This window comes from Euphorbia lathyris, chromosome 1 (genome assembly GCF_963576675.1).
Source record: "Euphorbia lathyris chromosome 1, ddEupLath1.1, whole genome shotgun sequence".
NCBI classification, from domain to species: domain Eukaryota; kingdom Viridiplantae; phylum Streptophyta; class Magnoliopsida; order Malpighiales; family Euphorbiaceae; genus Euphorbia; species Euphorbia lathyris.
The window spans coordinates 7440248-7453632 of NC_088910.1; the positions used below are offsets into that span (position 1 = coordinate 7440248).

The 13385-nt window shown below is 36.2% G+C and overlaps 1 non-coding gene across 1 annotated transcript; it reads left to right on the forward strand.

Annotated features, from left to right (window-relative positions):
• Positions 1-12385: 12385 nt before the first annotated feature.
• On the forward strand, positions 12386-12492 carry LOC136215959 (small nucleolar RNA R71). The gene has a single exon (XR_010682960.1). It is a non-coding gene; the product is annotated as a small nucleolar RNA R71 (small nucleolar RNA).
• Positions 12493-13385: the final 893 nt, after the last annotated feature.

The window sequence follows — 13385 nt, forward strand, 5'->3', positions numbered from 1 at the left end:
TGACCGGTGGGAGGTGGAGTCAAAGGAATGACTTGGTAAGTGACTAGAAATGTGCTTGCAATCTGCACTTGAGGATCTGGTAGAGTTGATTGATCGGCAGATATGTTAAGTGGGGAAGAGGTCAGTCTAATACTGTCTGTGCTGACTGGGGCAGGTATGTTAGGAGTCAGCACAATGCTTGGATTGACAGCATTGATAGGAATGGACTCAACTTGACTTGTTGAGTTGGCGGAAGCATTCAAGTCGGCATGTTCCTTTGGTGAAGAAACAGAGGCTTGCTTTTCTAGAGAGGCCGGTGGAGTAGAGGATGGTTGTTTCCTGAAGAATTTCAACTTAAGAGCTGAGGGGTCCTTGGTTGGCTTCTGAATAACAAAGTCAGGAAGGGTTGGTTGTTGAACAGGAATGTCACTGACTGCCTTCTGACTTGCCTTAACCAATCTTTTTTTGCGAGGAGGAGGGTCAGCTTGAATAGACTCTCCTGAGTGAGATGGAGAAGTTTCTTCTTGATCAGCTTCTTGATCAACATTGAGTTGGTCATGTTCTTGTTCTTCTCCAGCAGCCAACTCAGTATTGGCTTGCTCAGCTTCAATTTCACTAGCTGTCTCCTCGGAGTCAGCTTCATCACTGTTTTCTTCTCCCTGTTCCTCATTTTCTTCATCCTCCCCATCCAATTCTTCCTCAACTTGTGCAATGAACTGATCGTCCAGTTGCACATCAGCTTCTTTTTACTGTTGCTCAGCAGAGGTTCCTTGACTTAGAACAAAGTGAGCGCCATTAGGAACGAAGAAGTCAGCAGGAACAGCATCGAGAGGGGTCAGCTGTGAAGACTTACTCTTCTTCTGAGGATGCTCTTCTGTTTCAGGCTCATCTTGCCTGCTCCTCTTTTCAGCTGACTTAGGTCTCTCTTGACCTTGTACAGCAGCTGACTTGGACTTCTTGGCTTGAGGCTCAGCCTTCTTTGAAGGAGTTCCATCAGCTTTCCTCTTACGGGCAGCTGGAGCCTTGGTCCTTTTCCCTTTTAGGACAGTAGTCCTATTGAGCGATTTCCGCAAGTGCACGGTATACGCTTGTAGTAATAAAAGATATCGATCCCACAGGGAACGTTTTTTCAAACAAAACTTATTTACAATCGGTTAAATTTACTTTTAGGTTTATGATATGGAAAAATCGTTTAATCGGTTTTGGTTTTGAAATTGCTAGAATAAGAATTAGATTAGAATATGAAGATGTTAGAAAATATCTGATTTAAGATTGAATTTGCAAAACAGGAACGTTTTAGTACTTTAGAAAAGTAAACAGGTATATTTGTTTGCATTAAGCAAAGAAACAACTTTAAACTTTGTACGAATTATAAAGATGAAATAAATGACGGAACCTCTAATTAATTGGCTTTGAACGTGACAAAACCCTTTCAGGATAGTTGCCCTTAATCAAATTAAAACTCTTTCGAGATGATAATTGGCCTAAGTTTTCAACAAAGTTTCCTTGTAAAGATTTGAATTAAATATGTTTTAATGAAAACACCAGCATCAATCCACTTCGGCTCATTAACCAAAGTGCTGCATAAGAATCTATCGAATAGAACAGACTTTATTAGATGAAATATAAATTGATACAAGTTTACATAGAACATGGAGCATTGAATTCTTCGACGGCGTGCAAGTGAACGGGTTGTCAATCCTTTCCTTGGGTTTCGTTCGAGTTTGTCAGGCTCAGGGGCGAATCCTCTACTCAATTTTCTCGCTGAATCTTCGTAATAGAGACTGGGTCGGTCTACTACCAAAATGAAAACTAAACTGGAACAATGTCTACACGCTACTGAATTTGTTATTAATTTGTAAACAATGTGTGTACATCATATTGCTTTTTACAGAATCTAAATCTAACTTCTGAATCACTTGATTCGGAATTTCTGCATAAATTCTATACTAATCTCTTTTTTCTACATATCTTCAACTCTTCATCAACTCTTTATTTATAGACGTTGAAGAGTCTTGATTGAAGTGTCGTGTCCGTTGTGAAGGATCGTGTCCGCTGCGAAAGGACGTCTTTATCCACTCGAACGATCGCGTTTCGTCGAAAACGAAAGTGTGTAACTTAGGCTTCCAAAATCTCCTGCTCGTACCGAGAATTATTAAATTCTCTACCGAGAATGGGGGAGCATCAATTGTACTTCGGACGAAGGGAGAAAAGGCTGAAGGACGCGTGTCGCGACCGTGAATAGGGAGGGCCGCGGTCGCGGCACGAAGCTTTTTCGGTTTTCCAGCTCTTGTTCGTGTCTTCGACTTGGCGTTATTAATTTTCGTCGTCTTCGACTCCTTTTGTAGGGCTTTTCTTCTATTTTTGAGCTCTTTTTACTCCTATTTGGATTTTACCAAATATTTATGTACCTTGCACGAAAGAAACATATTCGAGAGTAAAAGTATTCTAAATAGGTATGAACAGCATAAATTCGTAGCAATATTGATGTAATTATTGATGATATTTTAGGTATATTTTGGGCTTAACAAATCTCCACACTTAATCTTTTGCTAGTCCCGAGCAAAATTTCTCTGAATTTATTCTTTAACTAATCTCTTTATGAAAATAAAACATATATCTTTGTATTACCTTTTTAAACTAGTTAAGCCGAAAAGACTAACTTCGCATGGCAAATTTATACGCAAAATATCAAACTAACTTAGTATAAATACGATATATCATTCGTCTTGTATTTCCAATTTTTGTATTGAAGCATTGGGGACGAAATAAGCACGCATGTTTGTGAGTTTTTCATCTCAAGGCATTTCAAAGCACAAAATTTCCTTTCCCAAACCTAAACTAATATATGAAATATATTAAATGAATAAGTACTTGGGTTAATTTTTTTGCTTGGTTACGCCTGAAATAAGGGTGGTTTCAACCGTAACCTTATACGTATTTTATTGCTCTGTGTTTGCTTAAGAGGTACCGACCATGCCATGGGTGGACGCAATCGTTACTTTAAACTTATACACGCTTATTATTATTATATTTTTTTTAAACGTTCCTTCCATACCTCGATTGTGATAAGGGTGGTCGCAACCGTGGCCAAAAGTAAACAGTACTTAATTTTCTTCCCTTTCATACCTCGATTGTGATAAGGTTGGTCTCAATCGTGGCCAAAAGTTAAGAATTCAACTAATTGATTGATTAATATGAATTATAAAATTATAACTTGGGAAAAAGAAAAATAGCACATTCATCCTATATTGACTTAAAATTCAACATGTATTATGGCTAAAGTTTCCTTAAAAACTTCAATTGGTGTTAATGTAAGACGAAATCAAACCGAGCTAAAATTGTTAGTTCAATTTAATGCCTATAAACCTAATTGAAAATTTAAAATAAGATTTATTGTATCATGAATTGCATGATATAAAATAGAGATTAAAAATAAAGAATTTATTACTTAAATACATTCACTCGAGACAATTTTTCTTAAAAATCGTATCGGAGATTTGTGAATTTTTTTTTTTGAAAAATAATGTTGCCCATATAGAAATATTGTTTCTATCGATAATGATAACCTTAAGATTCAATCATACTAACTTATGATAATGTTAAGTTATTGTGAAAAATGTTTTGCAATATATATATGTGTTGCATTTGAATGAATATCATTCGTTGCATTTTTTCGTATTTGTGTAGAAATTAATATATGAATGTCTCCCCCCACACTTAAATTGGACCATGTCCTCATTGGTGCAAAAATAATGGAGAAAACATAGAATACGAAACAAAGATTGAAATTGAGCAAATTAAACATTCAATATAAAATTAAAAATTGAAAATTGTACCAAACATAAGAAAATGAAAATCGTACCAAACATATAACAAGATAAAAATAAAATGAAAGGAAAACAACCTAAGCTTGAGGTGGTGAATCGGGAGGTGTGGGTGACGTCTCCACATTGCGGCGTCGGAAAAAGGAAAGCATCCGATGCCGAGTCGATCTATGCTCACGCCTCAAAAGGTTGAGGTTGTCATTCATCACCATATTGCTTTCAACCAAATCATCAATGCGTAAATTCATTTGACGATTGTTGGAATTGATTTGGTCCAAAATCCTCCGCAAATCTACCGGATCATCCGCTGCTTGAGGTGCTAGGGGTTGTGCTTGAGCTGGTGGTGCATCTTCCTCGCCTTCTGCATCTCCGCCGCCTTCGATGCCTACAAATTGAGAACTTGAAGCGCCACCACCCATAGTGCCACGAAGATGGGCAATACGGGTAGCATAGGAAATAAAGACGGGAGGTCCTTGGGGAAGCAATAAATGAGCACGCTCAAGAGCCGAGATGTCCAAAAGCGGAACATACCCACGGTAGGTGGACATGTCATAGTCGGCCAATTCACCCCGAGCTCCCAACACAATTGCGGTGATAAAATTACAAAGAGGGATTTGAATGGTACTAGCCCTCAAAGCACGGAATAAATTGTCAAATATTATACCAATGCTATCAATCCGCAAGCCTTTAAGCAAACTATCCAAAACATACAAATCCCGAACTTGAACCTTTGAACTCTCAACACGACCAAACAAGGAGAAACTTAAATACTTATGAAAGAAGAACACACAATTGTCCTTAATCAACTTGCTTGAAGTGTTTTTCGAATTAAAATAATCTTGAGCCGAGAGAGTTTGCCAAACTGCATCATTATCAAAATCTTTAGGCTTATCGTAAAAATCAGAAGTAGGGAAACCAAACATATTTCCCATTGCTTCATAGTCAATGGTGTAAGGGATACCATTATTCCTAAAAGAAAGTGAAGTTTTCTTCTTGTTCATGGACAAAGTGACCAAAAATTCCACCACATATTCATTAATACGCGGGAAACGCATATTAACGAATTCTTGCCAACCCAATGCTTCAATAAAGGCATCAATTCGAGTAGAGAAATTCAACGTTCTTACCGAATGGAAGTCTAAGAAGTGCATATCAACAAATTGGCAGTCGGCTTGAGAAAAATGTTTGAAACGAGCGGCTTCTTCCTCCGAATAGATGTCAAAATAAGCTCCACATTGAACCCGAAGGCGATTAGCTTCCGTAACGGCGGGCTTGTTACCAACACGCTTTGTCCTAACCATGGTGATGGTGTTTTTAGGGTTGAGAAGAAAAAGAAGAAGAAGAAGTTGAGAGAAATACCAAAGCTTGAAGATGAGGTTGGGGGTTGTGAATTGGAATTGATTGAATGGAAAAAAAAAATAGAAATTGGAGTGAATAAATTGGGAAGACAAAAAGTAGATTTTTGGGGAAGAGTTTAGAGTAAGGGATTGGGTAAAAATAGAGGTGATGTGAGGTTTGTGTAAGAGGTAGGTTTATATAGGGTTGTATAGGTAGGTGAATAGGTAGAATAGGAATAGGTAAAATTTGGTGGCAAAATCGGATTTAATAGGGCAAATTTTACGCGTGTCGCGACCGCGAATGGCATAGCCGCGGCCGCGACACGCGACTTTCAGGCAATTTTCGCCCTGAAATCGGTCCAAACTAAATTCTCGGTAGAGAATTGGTTGAAATGGCCAATTTTGGTGCCTTTTGACTTGGTTTGTGCATTTTTTTTCGTGGAATGGTTCCTGAACTTAATATTAAGTGTTCTTGCACTTAAAACTAAAATAAATGACATTAATTGCAAGGAAAACCAAAGGTTTAACCTTAATAAATTGAATTAAAATAAATTTATTATGAAGAATTAATGAAACTTAAATGTGCATTTATGCATATAAGTTAAGAGAACCATATTAAATGCATAATAAGTGCATGTTAATACATATTTAATACATGAATTGAATTGATTAAATGTAAACCTAATTCATTAAAAATAAATTGAGTTACAAATAGAATTAAACGTGAATATACGTGTGGAAAAATAGAAAACCATATTAATTCATGTGAATCCTTTTTATCTTAATTTGATTATGAAAAATTAGAATGTACCCATATGAAATATGCTAAGTATAGATAATGGATCAAATGGATAAAAATTAAGAATTGAAAGAAATAAGATCTTTATTTTGTAACATATGTACAAATAATGAAAACAAACCAGTAATTAATACAAAACAAAACATATACAAAAATAAAATGAAAAACAGAAACTATTCTACATATTCATCCCTATCTAACGGGATATTTCTGGCCTTAATACGATCAATTTGAAACTGCACGAAAGTTTCACGTTCCGGTGCAGACAGAAATTGAGGCCCTGCTCGAAAGACACGTTTCACAAGTCCTTTGCGCTCGAGAAATTCATAGTCAATTGTCGGGAAGAATTCATCATCACTCTAGGGAACATCAATAGTACCCTTTGAACCGAGAATTATTCCACAGATTATATTGCCGAACCCAATCTTCTTATCTTTGGATCGAGAAGCGGCGACAAGACCTTCCATCAGAAGTTTAGAAGAATCCACTGCATTGCCCTGTAATATATCTCCAAGAACATATAAATCAGTGTCACGGACTACACTACTGAATTTGCGCCCGAACAAACTGTGACACAGAAATTTGTGTAAATACAGCATGGAGTTGGAGCGAAAAGAGTGATTATAGGCGAGTTTTGAATTGAATCGCCAGAATCCAGTGAGCATTCTCCAAATGTCCGAGGATGTCATGTCTCGTCCAGGATGACATTTGATTGTATCCCTCGGGGGAAAACCAAACCAAGCATGCAACTCAGGATAGCCGAAAGTGAAGATTTCGCCTTCTCGACGAAAACTGAGACGTACTCGTCGTTTATTAGTAAAACGCACGGAACAGAAGAATTCGAGTATCCAGTCGCCTATTATTGGAAATCGCATTTGGGCGAATTTTGTCCACCCTAGGCGCTCCATATAGCGGCTCATATCATCAGAAATGCCTAATTGGCTATTAAGAAATTCATCCATATACAACATTCCGGTGAAGAATTTGTAACGGTGATTCCAATAACGCCTACCTTCATCGTGGTTGAAGATAGGAAAAGGCGCCCCATATCACTTGGATAAGTCTGGGCGTTTGTTGATTGAGGCAGCGTTGTGCCTAGATGGTTTGTATTTTGTAGGCATGGTGCAAAGTTTGTGTTACTTTAGCAAAGAACGATATTTGTGAAGAAAAATCAGAGTTCTGACAAAGATGAAAAGAAATTGTAACAGAACCTGAATCCTCTAGGATTAATTTATAAGAGTTTAGGATGAAAAGTGGTGTTGTTTTAATTATGAAAAGGTATAAAATTACACCTTTCGGAAATGAAGAAACTCAATGTTTCGTTTGTCAAGAGGTTTGTTGAAAGGATTGTGACATTTCAGACCTGATAGCGCAGGAAACACGCGTGTCGCGACCGTGAATGGCAAAGCCGCGGTCGCGACACGCTGATTTCCTTACGGAAATCAGGCATCAAAGCTACCTTCTGATTCACGGTAGAGAATTTAAAAATTCTCGACATGAACAGAGAAATCCGAATCAAAATAGACAATTCTGAAAAAGAGTATTCTCGGCAGGGAATTTCAAATTCTCGGCAGAGAATTGCCTTAAACTACAATTTCATCCTAATTATCTAAAAATTAAATCTAAAATCATGAAATATAAATATTTTATGTATTTAAATCATAACATAAAGTCATCTAATCATAAAAATGGCATTTTGGAAAAATAAAATAAAATTAAATTAAATAAAATAAAATTAAATTAAAATAAACAAAAACATAAAAACAATAAAACAAAATAAACTGCGTAAGAAAAACTGAGTAATTTATACGTCAGATAATCTCGTTACGAACGGAATTTCAATTTGTGAAATATTTTCGTAATAGATTTTACATCGATTACCATTAACTTTGAATCGAACTCCGTTAGGACCTTCCAGTTCTAAAGAACCATAATCGAAAGTTTTGACGACTAAATATGGTCCTATCCATCTGGACTTAAGTTTTTTTGGAAATAAACGAAGTCGTGAATTAAATAACAGCACTTTATCCCCAACATTAAAGTGTTTAACTTTAATTTTGGCATCGTGCCATTTTTTCACTTTTTCTTTATAAATCTTTGCATTTTCGTAAGATAGATGACGTAACTCATCTAACTCATTTAAATTGAGCAAACGTTTCTTACCTGCTTGATGTAAGTCAAAGTTAAGTTCTCTAATAGCCCAATAGGCTTTATGTTCTAATTCGACTGGCAAATGACATGCCTTACCATACACTAAACGGTACGGAGTCATTCCTATTGGCGTCTTAAATGCAGTACGGTATGCCCATAACGCATTATTGAGTTTAGAAGACCAATCTTTTCTAGAGGATGAAACTGTTTTCTCGAGAATCTATTTGAGTTCTCTATTTGATATCTCCGCCTGGCCATTTGACTGAGGATGGTACGGCGTTGATACGCGGTGGCGTACTCCATATTTTTTCATAAGTGTTTCAAAACTCTTGTTTATAAAATGAGTACCGCCATCACTAACGATAACTCTTGGACAACCAAATCTACAGAATATATCGTCAAGAAAATTAACGACAACTTTAGAATCGTTTGTCGGGGCTGCAATTGCTTCAACCCACTTCAAAACATAATCGACGGCAACTAATATGTAAGTTTTACCATTGGAATGGGGAAAAGGTCCCATGAAATCTATTCCCCACATGTCGAAGATTTCAACTTCTAATATGGTTGTGAGGGGCATCTCATCTTTCCTTCATAGATTTCCTGTTCTTTGGCACTTATCACAACGAGTGATAAACGAACGGACGTCCTTAAACATCGTAGGCCAAAAGAAACCGCTTTCAAATATTCTAGCTGCTGTCTTGTTAACTCCATTATGTCCTCCATAAAAGCTAGAATGACATTCTGACATTATGGATTCAAATTCATTTTCACCAACGCATCTCCTAATTATCCCGTCACCACAAGTTTTGAACAAAAAAGGATCTTCCCAAAAGTATTGTTTAATATCGAAGAAAAATTTCTTCCTTTGGTGGGAATTTAATCCTTCCGGAACAATATTGGCTGCGAGATAATTAGCAATATCTGCATACCAAGGTGATATGAAACTTTTCATTTGATAGAGATGTTCATCAGGGAAATCATCTCGTATACCGATAGTTTCACCTATAGGACCGTTTTCATCTTCAAGTCTCGATAGATGATCGGCGACAAGGTTTTCAACTCCCTTTTTGTCTTTAATTTCTATATCAAATTCTTGCAACAATAAAACCCATCTAATTAGACATGGTTTTGCATCCTTTTTAGCAAACAAATATCTTAATGCTGCATGATCAGTGTAAATAGTAACTTTTGAACCTAATAAGTATGACCTAAACTTGTCACATGCAAAAACTACGGCTAACATTTCTTTTTCTGTTGTGGTGTAGTTTAATTGTGCACCAGACAGTGTGTGACTTGCATAATAAATGACATGAAGTTTCTTATCTTTCCTTTGACCTAAAACACATCCGACAGCTAGAGCACTTGCATCACACATAACTTCAAAGGGTAAATCCCAATCGGGTTTAGCAAAAATAGGTGCACTAACTAAAGCAGTTTTCAATGTTTCGAAAGCTTTGACGCATTCTTCATTAAAATCAAAGGTTGAATCTTTCATGAGTAAATTAGTAAGTGGTTTGGAAATTACAGAAAAATTCTTAATAAATCTTTTGTAAAAACCAGCATGTCCTAAAAATGATCTTACTCCTTTAACAGTAGTTGGAGGGGGTAATTTTTCTATTACTGAAGTTTTTGCTCTATCTACTTCTAATCCTTTTTCAGATCTTTTGTGACCTAAAACAATTCCTTTGTCAACCATGAAATGACATTTTTCCCAGTTTAATACCAAATTTGTTTCTTCACACCTAGACAAAACTTTATCTAAGTTTCCTAGGCATGAATCAAAAGAATCTCCATAAACTGAAAAATCGTCCATAAAAACTTCCATGATATCTTCAATGAAATCATTAAAAATCGCAGTCATACAACGTTGAAATGTTGCAGGTGCGTTACATAGACCAAAGGGCATTCTTCTATATGTAAATGTTCCGTAAGGACATGTGAAGGTTGTTTTATCTTGGTCATCCGGGTAAATGTATATTTGAAAGAATCTGGAGTAACCATCAAGAAAACAGTAGAGAGCATGACCAGCTATCCTTTCGATCATTTGATCAATGAAAGGAAGAGGAAAATGATCTTTCCTAGTTGCTTTATTTAAATTTCTATAATCTATACAAACTCTCCAACCAGTGGAGGTTCGTGTGGGTATTAATTCTCCTTCTTCATTCCTTACGACTGTTATGCCTCCCTTTTTTGGTACACAATGGATTGGACTAACTCATTCACTATCCGAGATAGGGTAGATGATTCCATTGTCCAGAAGTTTAGTAATCTCATTTTTTACTACTTCTTTCATATTCGGATTTAGGCGTCTTTGCCTATCCGCTTTAGGTGGCTTATCTTCTTCTAAGTGAATTCTATGCATTACAATACTTGGATTAATACCTTTTAAGTCAGAAATTTGCCAACCCATGCTTCCTATCCTATTTCTAACAACTTCTTTCAATTTCTCTTCTTGAACTTGTGTTAGTTTGTTAGAGATAATAATAGGTAGAGAATCGCCTTCGCCTAAGAAAGCGTACCTCAAATGACTTGGTAATTCTTTAAGTTCTAATTTAGGTGGAACTAGAATCGAAGGCGAAACTGGTCCATCTTCACGAATCAAAGGTTCTGGGTCCTTATCTTCTAGTTCCTCACTCATTATAGGTTCTATTATTTCTTCTTTCTGAACAATGTCATTTACACATTCTTCAATTAAATCGAGTTTCATACAAGCGAAATCTTCCATATGATATTTCATCGCTTGGTTCATATCAAACTCAATCTTATCATCTCCTATCCGTAAAACTACTTTCCCTTCCGACACGTCAACTAGAGCACGTCCCGTGTTCATGAACGGTCTACCAAAGATTAGCGGACAATTTACATCATAAGCAAAATCTAAAATAACGAAATCGGTAGGAAAAATAAACTTATCAACTTTAACTAAAACATCCTCTATTATACTGTATGGTCTTTTAATGGTTTGATCCGCTAATTGCAAAACCATATTGGTACGTTTGATGTCTTCTTCTAAGCCTAACTTATTAAAAATAGATAATGGCATCAAGTTAATACTTGCTCCTAAATCACAGAGACAACTGGGAAATTCAATATCTCCCAATTTACACGGAATGGTAAAACATCCGGGATCCTTGAGTTTTGTGGGCAAATTGCTTGACACAATCGAACTGCAATCTTCAGTTAGTGAAATGGATGAAATTCCTTCCCAACTGATTTTCTTTGAAATTAAATCTTTGAGGAATTTACCATAATTGGGAATTTGCGTAATTGCATCCATAAACGTTAAATTAATATGCAAATTCTTAAGTTTGTCTAAAAATGTTAAAAGTTGTTTATCATAGTCCTTCTTGCGGACTTTGTGTGGAAAAGGTGGTTTGGGTAAAAAAGTTTTTGTATTAGAGTCAATCGGTGCATCTTTTTGATTTAACGTATCTTCTTTGGGCTTTGGTAAATCAGTTCCAGGTAAAGTCGAATTTCCGGTCATTTCCGGGCCTAAGTAATTTTTCCCTGAACGAAGAGTGATAGCCTTAACATGCTCTTTCGGATTTTCTTCCGTATGGCTTGGAAGACTTCCCTCTTTGCGGGATGGAATTGATTTAGCGAGTTGTCCAATTTGAATCTCCAAATTATGGATGCTAGATGATTGGTTTTTAATAAGCTGATCGAATTTATTCTCGATCCGTTTAAAACCATCGTCGTGATTACTTATTTTTCCGCTCATCGCATCAATGAATTTGTCGATTTTAGAAGATAAAGTGCTAATCGAATCTCTTGATTGATTTTGATAATTAGTAGTACGATTTTGATTAGCATTAGCATTATTATTGTCTCTCCAGTTAAAGTTAGAATGATTTCTCCATCTAGGATTATATGTATTGGAATAAGGAGTATTAGTTTGGTTTTGCCCTTGGACAAAATTTACCTGTTCAATCTCACTCATACCTTCGTAATCCACATCCGTTTGGATTGGTTGACCATTAGGATCACACGGTGCCATAAACCTATCAATTTTGTGCGACAAGACAGAAAATTGGGCTTACAACATCGCTACTGGATCAAGATTCACTATACCTTTAACTGATGATGTTGTTGAGGATGATGGTTTCGCTAATGGTACGTGTCCACGTTCCGCGGGCCACATACTGCTGTTGATTGCCATTTCCTCTAAAAGTTCTCTTGCTTGGGCAGATGTTTTCTTCATGAATAATCCTCCAGACATAGCATCCAATGAACCTCTTGTTGTAGGATTTAGTCCATTATAAAATGTTTGCATTAAAAGTTCAGCGGGCAATTGGTGGTGTGGGCATAAACGTTGAAGTTCTTTAAAACGTTCCCAAGCCTCATAAAGAGTTTCATTATCATTTTGAGAAAAAGATGTTAACTCTTTAATGACTCTTGCGGGTTTTGCTAAGGGAAATTTTTTTGATAAAAATGCTTGGGCTAATTGCTCCCAAGTCTCAATTGATGCGGCTGGCATAGAAGTTAACCATTCTTTGGCTCGATCCTTCAAGGTAAAAGGAAAAAGGCGAAGTTTGATTGCTTCTGCAGTTACATCAGTAATTTTAAAAGTGTCACAAATTTCTAAGAAATTTGTCAAATGGGTATTAGGATTTTCGTTAGGTAACCCGTAAAACGTTACATTATTTTGCAACATATTAAGCAATGCAGGCTTAATTTCAAAATGATGTGCATTAATTTGGGGTCTAACTATACTGTTGGTTACACCGGCCACTCCTAGCCTAGCGTAATCCATAAGTGTGGCCATAACTTCAGGCTCGGTAATTCTAGTTTTTATTGGGGTTTTGTTTTTCTTTTTCTTTTCTTTCTTGTTCTTTTTAAGAGTTCTTTCAATTTCTGGGTCAATAGGATCTGGTGACGTGCCTGAACTTCGAGAACTGCGCATGAACTTGAAATTTCGCACGAACCGAAACTACCTACAAAACAGAATTTGAAAAATAAATATGATAGTAATTGAAAATAATTAAAAATATAAAAGTTTGAATAAGTATGAATAAACCTAGATTCGTAATAAAACACGAAAAATTTAAAATTTTGTCAAAAATTTTAGCGTTCCCCGGCAATGGCGCCAAAAACTTGTTGAGCAATTTCCGCAAGTGCACGGTATACGCTTGTAGTAATAAAAGATATCGATCCTACAGGGAACGTTTTTTCAAACAAAACTTATTTACAATCGGTTAAATTTACTTTTAGGTTTATGATATGGAAAAATCGTTTAATCGGTTTTGGTTTTGAAATTGCTAGAATAAGAATTAGATTAGAATATGAAGA